Below are 15,412 nucleotides of genomic sequence, written 5' to 3'. Positions count from 1 at the left end.
GAAAAGACCCTGATGCTGGGAGGGATTGGGGGCAGGAGGAGAAGGGAACGACAGAAGATGAGATGGCTGGATGGCATCACCAACTCGATGGACATGAGTTTGGGTAAACTCCGGGATTTGATGATGGACAGGGAGGCCTAGCGTGCTGCGATTCATGGGGTCGCAAAGAGTCGGACACCACTGAGCGACTGAACTGATCTTACCAACGCCTTCCTACAGTGATTTAAAAAAAATAACAAGGGACAGTATCCTAGTGCTCTTACGCAAGGGGGTGTAGCTCAGTGGTAGAGCGCGTGCTTAGCATGCACGAGGCCCTGGGTTCAATCCCCAGCACCTCCACAAGTTCCGTGCGCCTCCCACACTGTTGAGGTTCTACCCCCGGGGGGGTTTCTGTGCGTACACCTTTTTAACTTGTGTAACATTTAATCGGAGAAGGCGATGGCGCCCCATTCCAGTACTCTTGCCTGGAAAATCCCATGGGCGGAGGAGCCTGGTAGGGTGCAGTCCACGGGGTCGCGAAGAGTCGGACACGACTGAGCGACTTCACTTTCACTTTTCACTTTCATGCATTGGAGAAGGAAATGGCAACCCACTCCAGTGTTCTTGCCTGGAGGATCCCAGGGACGGGGAAGCCTGGGGGGCTGCCGTCTATGGGGTCGCACAGAGTCGGACACGACTGAAGCGACTTAGCAGCAACATTTAATCATGGGGCTTGACATTCCTTGGATCTCCCAATCAGGTTACTTCAGTGCAATAAAAGCCAGGAACCAAGTGACGTTGAAGTACAAGAACGGCTCGCTCAGAATCGGTCTCCTTGAAGGCGGAGGACCAAGCACGCTATGCACGGTCCATTCTTCTTAACTTCATTTTTTTACTAAGAAAAGAAAGTCGCTCAGTCATGTCCGACTCTTTGCGACCCCATGGACTGTAGCCCACCAGGCTCTTCCATCCATGGGTTTTTCCAGGCAAGAGGACTGGAGTGGGTTGCCATTCCCTTCTCCAGGGGATCTTCCCAACCCAGGGATCGAATCTCAGTATCCCGGATTGTAGAAGTAGGGAAGAAGAAAAACACTGAAAGAGAAAGCGGAAAGGGGCCTTTGGAAAAATTCCTTTAGATTACTCCCCCCCCTGCCCCAACACCCCCTCGGCTGTGCGTATGTCAATGAACAGACTTCAGGATCCAGAGAAAATTTTCCTTTTCGACCTTCTTTTCCCACTTGCCCATACACTCTCGCCACACACTGAACTTTGGTTGGGCAGCAAAATGTCGGTTGAATCATCAGTCATGGAGCGCTGTGCTCCCAGGGTTTTTTTCGGTGAAAGAGTATTTAAGATACTGTCCATGGGAAAGAGACTTCTCACGAAACTTAGAGGCTTCCAAAATCCATGGTTGAAAAAAGTTATTTCCGTGTTGGAAAGAGCAGCTAGTCCTTCTCAAAGCGAGTCTTAGGCAATATGGGTTGGGCCTTTCTGTGGCACAAACGTTTTTAAGCCGCCTCCCTTAGGAGGAAGAGAACCTTCTGGTTTCCTGCACCCCTAGAGGGAGCAGAAGACACAGAGGCAACACAGGTGCAAATTACCTCCCGGGTCAACCAAATAGTGGGCGTAGTAAAGACGTAGTCCCAAGCTTTCTTTGGCCCCTTCCTCTTTTCTGTCTCCCCAACCACAGCCACCGGCCTCCCCACACCCCTCCTCAACCCCCATCTTCATCACCTACTGCTCCACCTTCTCCTTCACTTTACCTGCCCTCCTGCCCTTTTCTTTCCGCTTCGCCGCTTTCTCCTGGCTACTTGTTTCCCCGCAGCTCACGTCAGTTCCCGCAGCTCCACTATCTCGGCTGTTGTTCAGTCGCGTCTGACTCTTCGACCCCAGGGACTGTAACATGTCAGGCTTCCCTATCCATCACCAACTCCCCGAGCTTGCTCCAACTCATGTCCACGGAGTCGGTGATGCCCTCCAACCATCTCATCCTCTGTCGTCCCCTTTTCCTGCCTTCAATCTTTCCCAGCATCAGGGTCTTTTCAAATGAGTCAGTTCTTCACATCAGATGGCCGAAGTATTGGAGCTTCAGCTTCAGCATCAGTCCTTCCAATGAACGTTCAGGATTGATTTCCTTTGGGATTGACTGGTTTGATATCCTTGCAGTCCAAGGGACTCTCAAGAGTTTTATCTAATACCACGGTTCAAAAGTTCAAACTGTTAACTGTCTGGGTTAACAGTTCTCAAACCTAGATAAGCAACAAAATAATCACCTGCACCCCTATCCCATGATTCTTTGAGCTCAGGGGCCATAAGGTAGAGATGGGAATACATATATTTATGAAGTCATCCCACAGTTCCCAGGTTTGGGAACCATTGTATTCTAGTCTAAAACTGTTTATCTCTGTGTTAGTGGGTCTCTTCAGGCTGCCTATATTATTCACCAACTTAGTTTTACAAGTCATCTCACTTTGGGGACTTCCCTGGTGATCCAGGAGCTAGGACTCTCTACTCCCAGTGCAGGGGGGCCAGGTTCCATCCCTGGTCAGGGAACTAGGTCCCATCTGCATGCTGCAATTAAGACCCAAGCAGATAAGAAACAACTTTTTAAAAGGGTTTATTTTAGGGACTTTCCAGAGCCAACTGAGCTTCACTCAGGCTTTTTTTTTTTGGAAGGGGAGGAGCAAGGGAGGAATAAAAGTGTTGATATATAATTGATTCCAGTATTCAGAAAAATACAGATTTGCCTTGTGAGAAAAAGCGAAAGAGAAGACACAATGATCTAGAATTACTCCTAACGCTCATATTTGGTCACCACAGATTTTGGCAACAGGAGGAAAGCATCTATTCAGTATACCTCTGGGATGACTGAGGTTCGAGTATATGTCCAAGAGCATTGGGTGGGGGTGGAAAAGTTGTTATAGAAGTTAATTCTCTTAGCCTTTCTTGCTCAGCCTCTGAAATATTAATACCCCTCTTATGCATATTTGTGGATCTCAGAAACAAAACTGGCGAAGTCCCCAAGACAAAGCCACTGACCCAATTTTGCCGGGCTCCAGAGTTTGTTAGAGAGACTGTTTGCAGCAACATATACTTAGTGTTTTTTATTTGGAAACCGTTTTCTCTTTCCATCTGGATCTAAATTCTCCAGGAAACTTTTCAGGTTCTGCTCTTTTTTACCTTTCTTCTAGCATTTCCAGTTGGGGTTCATAGCCAGAAGCATTGGAGGTACAGGCCCCTTGATGTGATGATGTGGAAAATCTGCCATCCGGAGGAGGTTACCAAGAGAAGGAGCAACACATTCAGAGTTCCAGCTGAGGGCACTTGAGTTAACATGGGCATGCATATCATGGCTGAGGTTTCACAGTACTAGGGTTCAGATACTCCCTTCTCCTGGAAACATGCATCCAAAATATGGATTCTCTCATGGGTTACAGTGACCAGAGTGTTCTTTATGGGAACTTCTGATGTCTCATGGCTTTTGACAGCTGCCTGAGAGATTCACTAAGGGAGTAGAAGGGCTGCACGCCAAATAGAGTGAGGATAATGAAGAGCAAAAGGAAAAATACTCTGAGAATCCATGGTTGGCAAAATGGAAAAAGGTGGCCTAAGCTATTTTTCACTCTTTTGTCTACTCGCCCGTATCAGGAGTCTAGAGAATGAAAGAAAAAGAGAAAAAAAGAGAAAGAAAACTTATTCATTGAATCTTTGCCCTGAAATGGTTTAGACAGCAGCATTGCAACATACTTGAGTGGAGACAGCCCAGAGATGGCCCTGGTGGGAAGGGGCTTTGTGGCTTGGCTGGTTTGAGCATCTGTCCAGGGTTTGAATCCAGAGGAAGCTGAGCTTCTGACAGATTCCTGCTTTCTTGTGATCTTGAATGAACTAGGAGTCAGCTTTTAGTTTCTCCAAATGAGGGAAATTAGACACTATTTTAAAAATGTTGACTTCATGTTTTAGAAAGCCGTCTTCTAATACAAAAGTTATCTTGCAAAGTCTTTGGTAAAGAAATATGGAACAATTTTTGTACATTCACCCAACACTCAACTAGCACAGAAAACGAAGTGCAGAGCAATGATATTCAGTAGTTTGTGCTGATTTCTAAATAAGTGGTTTCTGTTTGCTTGTTTTGTTAAATACAAGCAACTTATATATCTCTTCTTATTTTCACCCAAACACCTTTGGCCACATCTGGGATGTCAGTATGGTGTTACATGAAGTGTTGTTAATTCATTTAATAACAAGAACAGAAAAGTGAAGTTCAGTGAGGAAATGTAAAAGGTAAGGAATCTAAATCTGCTGTTTGCAAGGTTTCTGAGATTTTACTTTAGTTAGGTGTTTTGGTTGAGGGGGTGGTGGGGAGTTAGAGAGTGTCTTCTAGTACACATTTTGTGTAAATTTCCTGTGGAAGTCGATTTAATATGGAATAAAATGATCGTGAGCTAGTTCTTTCAAATCATGTTTTAAACGTTTGCATGGCAAAGGTTTTGCTAAGTGCCACCTCACCTTGGGCCAACTTCCACTCACTCACCAAGAAATACTAGGGTCTGTTGCCTTGCACCCTGTCTCGGATTCTTTGCAGCCCAGGCAGGAGTGGCAGGTGTGGGCACAGCGGTGGGAGCTGGGGAAAGAAAGGCATTAGGAAACCAGAGGAAAGCTTTTCTGTTCCTCCCCTCTTAGACCAGCCAGTGCTCAAAAACTAAGAAAACTTCGAGGAACTGCTTAATTGTTCTTATTTCCTTCCTTTCCCCATCCTGCCATTTAGGGATCCTTTCAAATGGGGCCCAAAATGAATGGGTCAGTTGATACGACTGCAGACTTGGTGCTTCTGACAGAGGAGATGCCGATGAGGGTGGTTCCTTTTTTTCTTCTCTTCCTTCTTTTTTTCTTCTCTTCCTTCTTTTTTTTCCTTCTGTGAAAGCCCGCGTTGGATGGCACCAAGGTCCTTGGAGTAGAAATGGTGTAATATTAAAGGGAATCCATTGGACTACATTAAAAAAAAAAAAAAAAAAAAAAAAAAGGAACGTGACAAAATAACGCAGATGGAGGAGCCGGGGGTTGAACCCGGGGCCTCGTACATGCGAAGCACGCGCTCTACCACTGAGCTACACCCCCTGCTATTGAGGCGCTTTGGGGGGGTCATTTATAAAATATTACTTTTCTTTTGATATTGGATTTATTTTCTGGTGGAGAAAATCCATTGGGTTTAATTCCACCGCTTGTGAACTTACTAGCGGCTTCAGTAAAGTTATAGTCCGATTGACGGAGTTTCTAGAGTCTAGGACTTTCCCACTCCTAGGGAAAGTTACCCTGCTCCAAGGATCACACAGAGGAAATAAGTGACAATTGCTTTCTTTCACCAGAAGAAGTCACAGATTTCCAACACAAATTTTCAGCAGTACCGGCTCAGACAAAGTGCTTTACAGAGGTAGCCGAACTGAATGCCACACCAGGTAGGGTGGGATGCTCTGCCAATGTCCTTTTCCCAGCTGACTCGCATTTTTCCCTCACGCACTACCACGTGTTCTGAGACTGTCTTCAATTCTGATTTTAAGCCAGGGGTCCCGCACTTCTTGAGGGCTGTTCTCAAAGAACTTGGGTGGGGGGAAGCTTTAAGGTTCTATCAATTTAAAAACAACAACAAAAACTGACAAGGAAATTCCCTGGAGGCCCAGTAGCTAGGACTCAGTGCTTTCGCTGCTGAAGACGCGGGGTTTAGCCCTGGTGGGGGAGTTAAGATATCCTAGATATCCTAGGGCGGCCAAACGGAGAAGGCGATGGCACCACACTCCACTACTCTTGCCTGGAATATCCCATGGACGGAGGAGCCCGGTAGGCTGCAGTCCATGGGGTCGCTAGAGTCGAACAAGACTGAGCGACTTCCCTTTCACTTTTCACTTTCATGCATTGGAGAAGGAAATGGCAACCCACTCCAGTGTTCTTGCCTGGAGAATCCCAGGGACGGGGGAGCCTGGTGGGCTGCCATCTATGGGGTCACACAGAGTCGGACACGACTGAAATAACTTAGCAGCAGTAGCAGCCGGGCAGCCAAAAACAATAACAACAAAAAGCACTGACATTTTTCTAGTCTGGGGGAAGAGAGGGCAAACGCAGGGTGGTGAAACAAGATTGGGGAACCTAGCAAACTGTCAAACTGGTTTCCCTGAGAGAACCCATTATCATAATGCGAAAACCTACCACAGACATAGATACTTTTAAAAAAGAACTCTAGAATCTTCAGAACACGACAATTCGAGGCGGTCCTCGAATTGGAAAGCAAAGCAGATAGAAGTGACGGTGCAGGAAAGAGCAGAGTAATCGCTCTTTTTTCACTGGGGTTCTTTCAGCTTCCAAAACAAGTCCGAAACCTTATACTGAACATCTTTATCGTGATGTTCCGTATGATTTTGACGGAAGTAACCCAGGAAGCTTTTCATTTAATCGCTTGAAAATACTGGACAAAGTATTTATTGGTGAAGGCAGGGACGATGGAAGCACTCGATTCTGATTTTTCTTGTTTTAGCCTTCTAAGCCCTTTTCTTGAGCAAGTGAATTCAGAAGCGTTTGTATCAGGGAGACATGTTACAGGAAGGAGAATTTGTTTTGACACAAACTATGGGCTTTTCAAACCATGGGAAAAGATTCCAGATTTTAGTCCAAACCTTTAAAGCTCTTCCAAACTGAGCTATGTTGACCAAGTCTCTACTGTCATTACTAATAATTTTCTCTACTTAAGGTCTGAAAAGCATGACATTCCTTGAGAGATGTTGTTGCCTTGTTCCCTCACTTTGAGAAAGTTGGGGTTTGATATCCTGCCAGCTTTGGTAATTTCAACTACTAGCAACAATCCATGTGAGAGGGAAATGGGAGGAGAGAAAAATCAGTGGGTAGGTTTTCTGTTTCTCAGCCTTCAGTCTTTCAATTGACACAGACACGGCTGAGAATACAAAGGAATCCATTAGCAAAAATTGACTATGAGCCTCTTTCCCTTCCCTTTGTATCCTTTTTTTTCCTGTTCCTTGGTAAACTGTGATATATAACAAAAGGGGGCATGGGCTCACTGTCTTATTTCCTCTTATCTTACTTGTGCTGATGCAGTTAGGTTGATAGATGTCAGAGTCATAGAGTTGAAGTAGATCAGCTTAAGGGCAATCCTTTGGATAATGGATTTACTTTGGATGTGAGCAAGGGGTAAAAATGATAAAAGAAAATTTTTTAAATGGGGAAAGGTGGATGTATTCTTGAAATACGGCATTGATGAGGAAAGGAAAAAGCAATAATGGAGTCTAAGATTCCCTGGACTCCCCTACATGCTTAGCTTATGTTCTGTTAGTAAGCTACATACAACATAGACCCTATACTTCAGTAATCTTCTGTAACTGATGATTGCCTGATTCTTATTGAGGAGTCATTTTTATTTTTCCCCTACACTGTTTCCAACTTTTATACAGAAGCCAGATGGAACTTGGCTTTCTTCCAGGAATGTCTTCAGAGCACATTAGGGTGTTGCTCCACTTCTCACATCCTGCTGTTGGCTTTGACTGGATTCTGAGAAGCAGGGTCTTGAGGGGACAAATCCAGGGCTGCAATAGAATGATGAGAAAGCATAAATGTATACAATTCAGCGATGTTTTGCTCTGTCCTAATTGAAACAAGAAGGCAACTTTCAAGGTTCTTAAGGATCAGCTAGATAAATAAAACAGTGATTTGGATGATGAAAGGCAAGGGAGAAACTTGGTGGACGCTGATAGACTAATACAGGATTAGGGCTCTTTTTGAAGTCCAACACTTAGGAAGACTTGCAAGTAGATTGGTTTATGCAGATATGGATGTGTTTCACAAAGCTAGTAAAAATAGAGAAAGTGGTGGGAGTTCTGTTTGTTGTTATTATTGGTTTGTTGATTTATTTTTGCATAAGGAACATAAGGTGGGACAATAAAGGGGAAATAAAGTTGAGTTGGGGTTTGTACATAACATATTTTAAATGCCTACAAGATAGCCTCTTGAGGATGTCTACCTACAAATATTATATATATAACCTGAAGCTGGAATTCTGAGGACATCTCTGAACCTCAGGTTCAGACATCTATGTGGCTAGGAGTAGATGGCCCCCCAAAGCAGGTAGAGTGAGAACTTAAAGCTACACATTAAGACATGGAGGTAATGGAATTTCCCTAGCAGTTCAGCAGTTAAGACTGCTTCCACTGCAGGGGCTACAGGTTTGAACCATCATGACATGGCTGAAAAAAGTTCTAATAGATAAGGAGGTTATTATTAATACATGAGATTGCATCTAGGTTGATCTCATTCTTTTTTTGGTTTAAACTGGTTACTGCTGTCCTAATTTTTCCTTAGAAGAAGACCAATAAAAGTCCCATTTTCTACCATCAGCTTCCAGGTAAAGTGATTATTTCTGCAGAAGCTGCACATCTCTTAAGCCATCTGTAAAAGAAAACAACATCAATTCCACCAGTCCCCAAAGGACAACTTTGAGCAGAAATACTGTTCATGGGCTCTGGTTTATTGAAAGGGAATGTCTCCTGCCCCAACAGCACATACCTGCTGCTGAGCATCTGCTTCTCAACTCTTCGAGAATTCAGTGGAAAGGATGGGAAGGAAACAGAGAGATGGTTGACTTTGTAGAAGCCAAGACCTCTCTGTTACTTGAGTTTATTTTAAAGTCAGGTGTTCTCTAATGGTAGAGGAAGAACATCACTTTGTTTCTAAAATCAAAGCAGGTCAGTGGTGGAGCTTTCTTTGTCTTTTTCCAGGCTCTTACTGGAGAAACAGGAGCCCTTGTTGGAATTCATGTGTTCTCTTCCAGGTATATGATAAAAGTTCAGGAATAATTGTCTATCTAAGGCATTCGGTTTGCAGTCCAAAGTGTTTTCTCCAGGAGTGGTTGGAATCCTGCTCACAGCACCGGCATTTTTTTTCATGACTACTATCTTTAGGATTATTCAGGCTAACTAAATTGCACATGAGTTTCTTTCCACTCCCTTCCCCCCATCTTACATTGGATCTTCTTTCTCTTAAGTTGTATTGTTAAGATAGTCCAGGTGAAAAAGCTGGTTAAATTGGTGACATTCCTGGATGTGGAATAAGACTATTCTTTTTTTGTTTTTTGTTTTCTCTTGTTTCTTCCTTCTGCTGTTCTAGCAACAATATTTACTTTCCATGTGAGGGGGGGAAAGTAAGGAAAGGTGGAAAAGTAGGAGAGCAGAGTGCGCAGGACTGAAGGAACATATATAATGTACATTAAAGAGCAGGGGGAAAAGATGGAGATGCCGGGGATCGAACCCGGGGCCTCATACATGCAAAGCATGCGCTCTACCACTGAGCTACATCCCCCTGTAACAACCCTCCCTTATTTCCATATATTAGGAAATAAACCCATTTTCTGTATTCTTTGGCAAGACTTTTGTCAGAATATCTATTCTGCTAACTCGGAGACTTCTACAATTTTTAAATCAGTTTTTTGATGAATGGCTTTTGCCCAAGAATAGTAAATTATGAATCAAAACTGTTGCTGTTCCTGCTCTTAGCTTCTTCTCAGCCAGGTCAGACCTAGGCCAAAAGACTATGGCAGAGTAGATGGACTAGCGTAAAAGACAGCAAGCCGTTCACTAGAAATCATCACCAGGAAGCAGAAAACTGATCCCACATCAACAAAAATTAATCCCTTTCTCAGCATCTTTGAAGATTATGCAAGAATGAACAAAAAGAAGAAAAAAATAAGGAACTCTAAGAAATTAAAAATATATATTTTCCTGTAATATTCTGAGCCGTGTCAGAGGAGCAGAAAATTTTCCAACGAATCCCTGTGACTTTCCTGTTTCTCACCTTCTCCTACCATCCCACATCGCCAGGAATTGAATGCAAGTGTCATACACAGAAGACATTCCAAACTTTTTGGGTGGGTAAATATTGTGGACCATTAACAACACTTGAGAAGCCTGAAACATTCTAAAATGGGTAGAAAAACAATCTCAATTTTGAAAAAACAGATGTTTTGGAAAACTCACCTCTGGGGAGCCGAAATAGCTCAGTTGGGAGAGCGTTAGACTGAAGATCTAAAGGTCCCTGGTTCGATCCCGGGTTTCGGCAGCCTGAGCGTTTTAGTTATATCTGAAAGGACAAAACCATTCTAAAACCTCCCGATCTTGTACTTGACGTCCGATGAGCTTGAGCAAGGGAAATGCTTCTCCTTTGTGTGCACAGCGATTGCAACGCTCTGTGGGTTTTGGTGTGTAAGATGGATAGTGAAGTTCATACTTATAATTTATGATGCTAATTTTGCTTAATTATAGCGACATCAAGTAACAAATTTTAAAATACCATAAAAGGTCGAAAGAGTGAAGAAAAAACATAAAGCTAAATTTGTTTTACTATCTTTGCTGATAACTTTCCCCTGTTTTTTGAGTAGGGGAACCTATATTTTCATTTTGCTCTTGTCCCATACATATGTACCAGGCCCTAACTTTTACATGAAATTAGGGTTGGAGTACCTGAGATAACATTGCAAGAAAAATCCCGAGGCAAGATGTGGTTTGCATATCCAAAAGGAAACATCAAGAAAATAGGCAGTGTACTAAAATCATTGTCCTGCGCTTTGCTTTCTTAATATATTCTGGGATCGTGCGAATGTACCAAAATCAGTTCCATTTTGTTTCCAAAACCTCTGGAAACTACCTATTATGTCCAAAGCTGGAGGGTGGAAGGCGATTGAAGGTAGGGGGAAAAAACCTGCCAAAACCGAATTTTAAGAGCAAAAGGTATACCTGGAGAAACGTCCAGGTCATCACCAGGAAGGCCCCGCTGGGATTCGAACCCAGGATCTCCTGTTTACTAGACAGGCGCTTTAACCAACTAAGCCACGGAGCCCACGTTATAACCCATATCTGGTTTTCTTCTGGCAGAGAATGCTTATGTATTAGTGTATTTCAGAATAGGGTCTGAGGTGAGTACGATATATTCGTCTCTTTTTAAGAAGACGGAGGGGAAGAAGGGAGAGGGGAAATACGAGTTTAAGATTTTTTTTTTTTAATTTTTAATGTAATCCTAAATCATTTTATCTTCTGTTCTACTTTGCAGTTTCATTCCGACCTTTCTTACCTGTGCAAGATCCCTTTCTCTGGAAAATATATATGAAAATATATCAGTATTACTTGATATATGCTTAATATATTATTAATAGATAAAATTTAAATATATTAACATTAATGTTATGATAATAGCAAAGTCAACCATAAGCAACCTTCCAAGGTTGAGAGAAAAATTACTTAAATGCTATAGACTAACGTCAATAGCACCCAGACCTGGAAAATAGCTTGAGAACTTGATGAAAGTATAGATTCTTGGACCCATCACGCAACTCCTGAATGAAGTAAAAATAAGGCAGGAATCTTTGTAATTTAAAAACTTCTTCAGATTATATTGATGGCCAGATAGGTTAAAGAACTGCAATTGATCAAGAAGGTAGAGTGAGTTCAAATAAGGCAACCTGGTGACAAGTTTCATCTGGAAAAGGTAGGTTAGGAAAGGGGGAGGTTGGGCAGAAAGACTCCTGGAGTCTTGAAGAAAGGCAGGCAACAGAAGCTGGGGGATTTACCACAGTATATCACATTTACAATAACCAGGCTTGGCTTAGAAACAATAGTAATGAGACAGTTTGAGAGAGAGAATTACAAAATTTTGAGCAGGGGGGGAAATGATGATAACTTGCACATGATGAAAATGGAATAAAGAACTTTGATTCCAGAAGTTTAGCGCTAACTTCCTTGGATAGTAACCACCAGTATTCAAAGCTTGGTAAAGGTTCCATAAAACTTTTTATATTGGATCTATTACACAGATATCAGATTCTAAAACTGTCAGTTCAGTTCAGTTCAGCAACTCAATTGTGTCCGACTCTTTGCAACCCCATGGACTGCAGCACGCCAAGCCTCCCTGTCCATCACCAACTCCCCCAGCTTGCTCAAACTCATGTCCAACCAGTCAGTGAGGCCATCCAACTATCTCATCCTCTGTCGTCCCCTTCTCCTCCTGCCTTCAATCTCTCCCAGTATCAGGGTCTTTTCCAGTGAGTCAGTTCTTCACATCAGGTAGCCAAAGTATTGGAGTTTTAACTTCAGCATCAGTCCCTCCAATGAATATTCAGGACTGATTTCTTTAGGATTGACTGGTTTGATCTCCTTGTCAGTGAGGTATTATAATTCATTCTGTTGGCATCTTCTTTATCTGGCCAGAGAATTGTCTTTTTTTTTTTTTAAGTTAGCTGATTTGTTGTCTTAGAATTTTGTAACAGAAAGTGTAGTTTTCAACAGTTTCTTGCCTTGACATGAATGAATGAGCTCAACTCCACTGGGAGTCCTGGAGTGGAGTCCCACGTGGGCTGCTCTATCACATTCTGAGTTTGTTCTCAGTTCTTGCTACAGGCTTCATATCTTGTGAGTTTTGTTCCAAATAGAATCAGAACAAAACTTCATATCTGTACCTATTCTTTGTTATCCTTTGAAGGAGTGAAAATTTTAAGAGCAAATATGGGACGGCAGAGTAGGGTTGGCAGTGAGAACAAATCCATCCAATTCCTTTCCCTCCAAGAATGCAATAACAGGAAAGATGAAACAGAAATTAGAAAGAATAAAATTAAACAGCTGAAATCTCTGAGATGGGATCACTTTTTTCTATGCAGCTGATGATGGCCATTCTCCCGCTCTGCAAAACCTTCTGCCTTTAGCTCCTGACTTTGCTAGTGTTTTCTGTGTGATTTTCTGAGGTGTACCAGGCAAGGTTTCCTTAATATATGTATATATGATGACAAAGATTTGAAAGCGTGGAATTCCCATCCTCCTTATTTCAGTTTTCTAGACAAGTCACGTCAAAGATGGAGGACAGTGTCTGTGGTCAGAAATCTTCTACATATGAATTAGGAAAGAGTTATTGACTAAATTTGATCATCAAACTCTAGCAACAGATCCAAGTACTCAGTTGGATCTCAGAATCTATTTCAGTCACATTAGAAAACTCTACATTCACTGATCCGAATACTCGTTTTAATAAATTGAGGTTTGGATAGCAACAGCATCCTTGTAAGAAGTGGATTTATTGTGCAGTGTCTACTCATGCAGATATAACTCAGATCTATAGACTTTAATGTCTGGTGACTGTACTGAGTTGCCCTCAGTAGAGCCTGGAAGATTAGGAAAGAGTGGAAGAAAATTAGTGGGCAGGCTTTCTGCTCCTCAGTCTGCAACCTGTTTCTTGAGAAAGACAGTTGAGAAAACTGGGGTAGAAAATTGTGCATGGTCTCCTTATTTTTTTCTCTTTCCACTCTTCTTTCAATTGTTTTTGCAAGTGAATCAATAACTGGTTTGTGGTTTGGTATGATTACTGCCCTGGATGAACAGTATCTTCCTTTGTTGTCTCACTCCACCCAGCTTTCCTTGTTCTGACACAATCAGGTTTAGTCATGGATTCCAAAGCCCTTGGAGTAGAAATGCTTGAGTGCTTAAAGCAACCAACTAAATTAGATAGTCTCCCTTGAATGTGAGCAGGAAAAGATGAGTAAAGAAATGCAAAATCAAAAGTAAGAAAAAAGAGGAAAAAAAGAGAGGCTCAGACATGGTCCTTGTGCTCAGTTGTGTCTGACTCTGCAACACCATGGACTGTAGCCCACCAGTCTCCTCTGTCTATGGGATTTTCCAGACAAGAATACTGGAGTGAGTTGTCATTTCCTACCCCAGGGGATCGTCCCGATCCAGGGATAAAACCACATCTCCTGTATCTCATGTATTAGCAGTAGCACTGAGCCACTGGGGAAGCCCTCAGACTTGGAGGTAGGGGGTGGGGGAGCCTTAAACCTCAGACATCTTCCATGCTCTGTGATCTCTCCACAACTCAATTACATCCACCCAGACACATGGCTTCCAAGAAAAATTTCATGACTAATTACCTTCCTTCCTTTTCTGGATGTCTTCGAGGACCTAATAGTTGGCAGAGTAGAGTTTAGTCTGTGCAGCTCCTTTATTTCCGAACCTCCTACTCTAAGTCTGATCTTACAGCTACATCATGAGGAGGGGCACTGCAGCACAAATGAAAGGACATAGTTACACTCAGTCTTCCCAAAGTTGATAGGCGCTAAGGGCTGCATGCCAAGGGATGTGTGAGTAGCACTTGCATCCACCAACACAGAAAAGCCCATTATGGAACATATCCTTGAGTCTTCAAATGCTCCCTCCTTCCATTTTATTCCCCTCTGCCTGCACAGACTGCAAATAAAATGGAAAAACATAACGCAGAAGGATGTGAGAAAGAGAAGTGTGCTTCCTTGAGAATTTAACTGCAGGTGGGGAAATTAGACACAAAGGATGGATTCACAATAATTACGATGAAAGGATACACCGCCAGCCCGGCACTATGTCTACAAACCTTGCAGTGACTTTTCCAAGCAGATGCTACAGCTCTGGTTCTTAAAGACACAGAAGACAGAAAGAAAAGTGAGGAGGAAAACAAAGCATTCCTGAGAGCTAGCTATTACAGAGTTTTTGAGTTTTTTTCTTTTTTTCCAAATGGAGTTTTCTCAGCAATGAAGAGAATGCAGAGGAGATTTGCAACTAGGACAAAATCTACCAAATGAATTAATTGATTATATATCCAGTAGCTAGGTGTATGTTTGGGTGGTTCATTACTTGAGCTTTTAAAGTTTTAGTTAAGGAAACAGTGTTCAAATCCCTAGGGGTTCAGTATTGGAGTGTTTGCACTTATTCTCCAGTTATTGGTGGTGTCGGGATATGACTCCAGTAATTTTTAACTGGTAGAAAGCAACTGAAATCTTGTCTGCTCTTAAAGTTATGAGTATTTGCAATAGGATCCTTTACCCTTCCCTTTACCCTAGTGGTTGGTAAACTATTGCCTGTGAGCAAAGAATGGTTTTGGAACATTTCCCGAATTTGTATGTCATCCTTGTGCAATGGGCCATGCTCCCTTTCTCTATATCTTCCCAGTTTTAATATGTGTGCTGCTGAAAGAGCAACATTTTTTTTTATTTTAAAAGGTCGAAAAATACAGTAGTATTTCATGACACATGAACCTTATATGAAATTCAAATTTAGGTGTTCATATATAAAGTTTTATTCAAACACAACAACCTCATTCATTTACACATCATCTATGGCTGTTTTTAGGCTAAAATGTAGAGTAGTTGTAATAGAGATGGTACACAGCACCTTTTCCCTTCCCACTGCTGCTGTGGATACTACACATTGCAGTCACTCAGTGATGATTCCTCAAGTTTTTCAGTGTCACAGACATAATATTTTATTATTTAAAAAAATCAGCAGTAGTTACACATCATTTAAAAACAATGAAAGCCGACCTCAACAGTGAGCTCCTTTGGCTGAACCATGACACTTGTTGTCCAGTCCAAGTCATA

General features: G+C 42.4%; 6 non-coding genes across 6 annotated transcripts; 2 read left to right on the top strand and 4 right to left on the bottom strand.

Moving 5' to 3' along the window:
- The first annotated feature begins 267 nt into the window (after window positions 1-267).
- On the top strand, window positions 268-339 carry TRNAA-AGC (transfer RNA alanine (anticodon AGC)). The gene has a single exon. It is a non-coding gene; the product is annotated as a tRNA-Ala (tRNA).
- A 4,683-nt stretch (window positions 340-5,022) lies between these two features.
- On the bottom strand, window positions 5,023-5,094 carry TRNAA-CGC (transfer RNA alanine (anticodon CGC)). The gene has a single exon. It is a non-coding gene; the product is annotated as a tRNA-Ala (tRNA).
- Window positions 5,095-9,258: 4,164 nt separating this feature from the next.
- On the bottom strand, window positions 9,259-9,330 carry TRNAA-UGC (transfer RNA alanine (anticodon UGC)). Its single transcript has one exon. It is a non-coding gene; the product is annotated as a tRNA-Ala (tRNA).
- Window positions 9,331-10,013: 683 nt separating this feature from the next.
- On the top strand, window positions 10,014-10,086 carry TRNAF-GAA (transfer RNA phenylalanine (anticodon GAA)). The gene has a single exon. It is a non-coding gene; the product is annotated as a tRNA-Phe (tRNA).
- Window positions 10,087-10,789: 703 nt separating this feature from the next.
- TRNAT-AGU (transfer RNA threonine (anticodon AGU)) lies at window positions 10,790-10,863 on the bottom strand. Its single transcript has one exon. It is a non-coding gene; the product is annotated as a tRNA-Thr (tRNA).
- Window positions 10,864-14,906: 4,043 nt separating this feature from the next.
- Window positions 14,907-15,013, bottom strand: LOC138985161 (U6 spliceosomal RNA). The gene has a single exon (XR_011462416.1). It is a non-coding gene; the product is annotated as a U6 spliceosomal RNA (small nuclear RNA).
- Window positions 15,014-15,412: the final 399 nt, after the last annotated feature.

This window comes from Bos mutus, chromosome 23, assembly GCF_027580195.1.
Source record: "Bos mutus isolate GX-2022 chromosome 23, NWIPB_WYAK_1.1, whole genome shotgun sequence".
Lineage (NCBI taxonomy): Eukaryota > Metazoa > Chordata > Mammalia > Artiodactyla > Bovidae > Bos > Bos mutus.
This window is presented reverse-complemented; position numbering and strand designations above follow the sequence as displayed.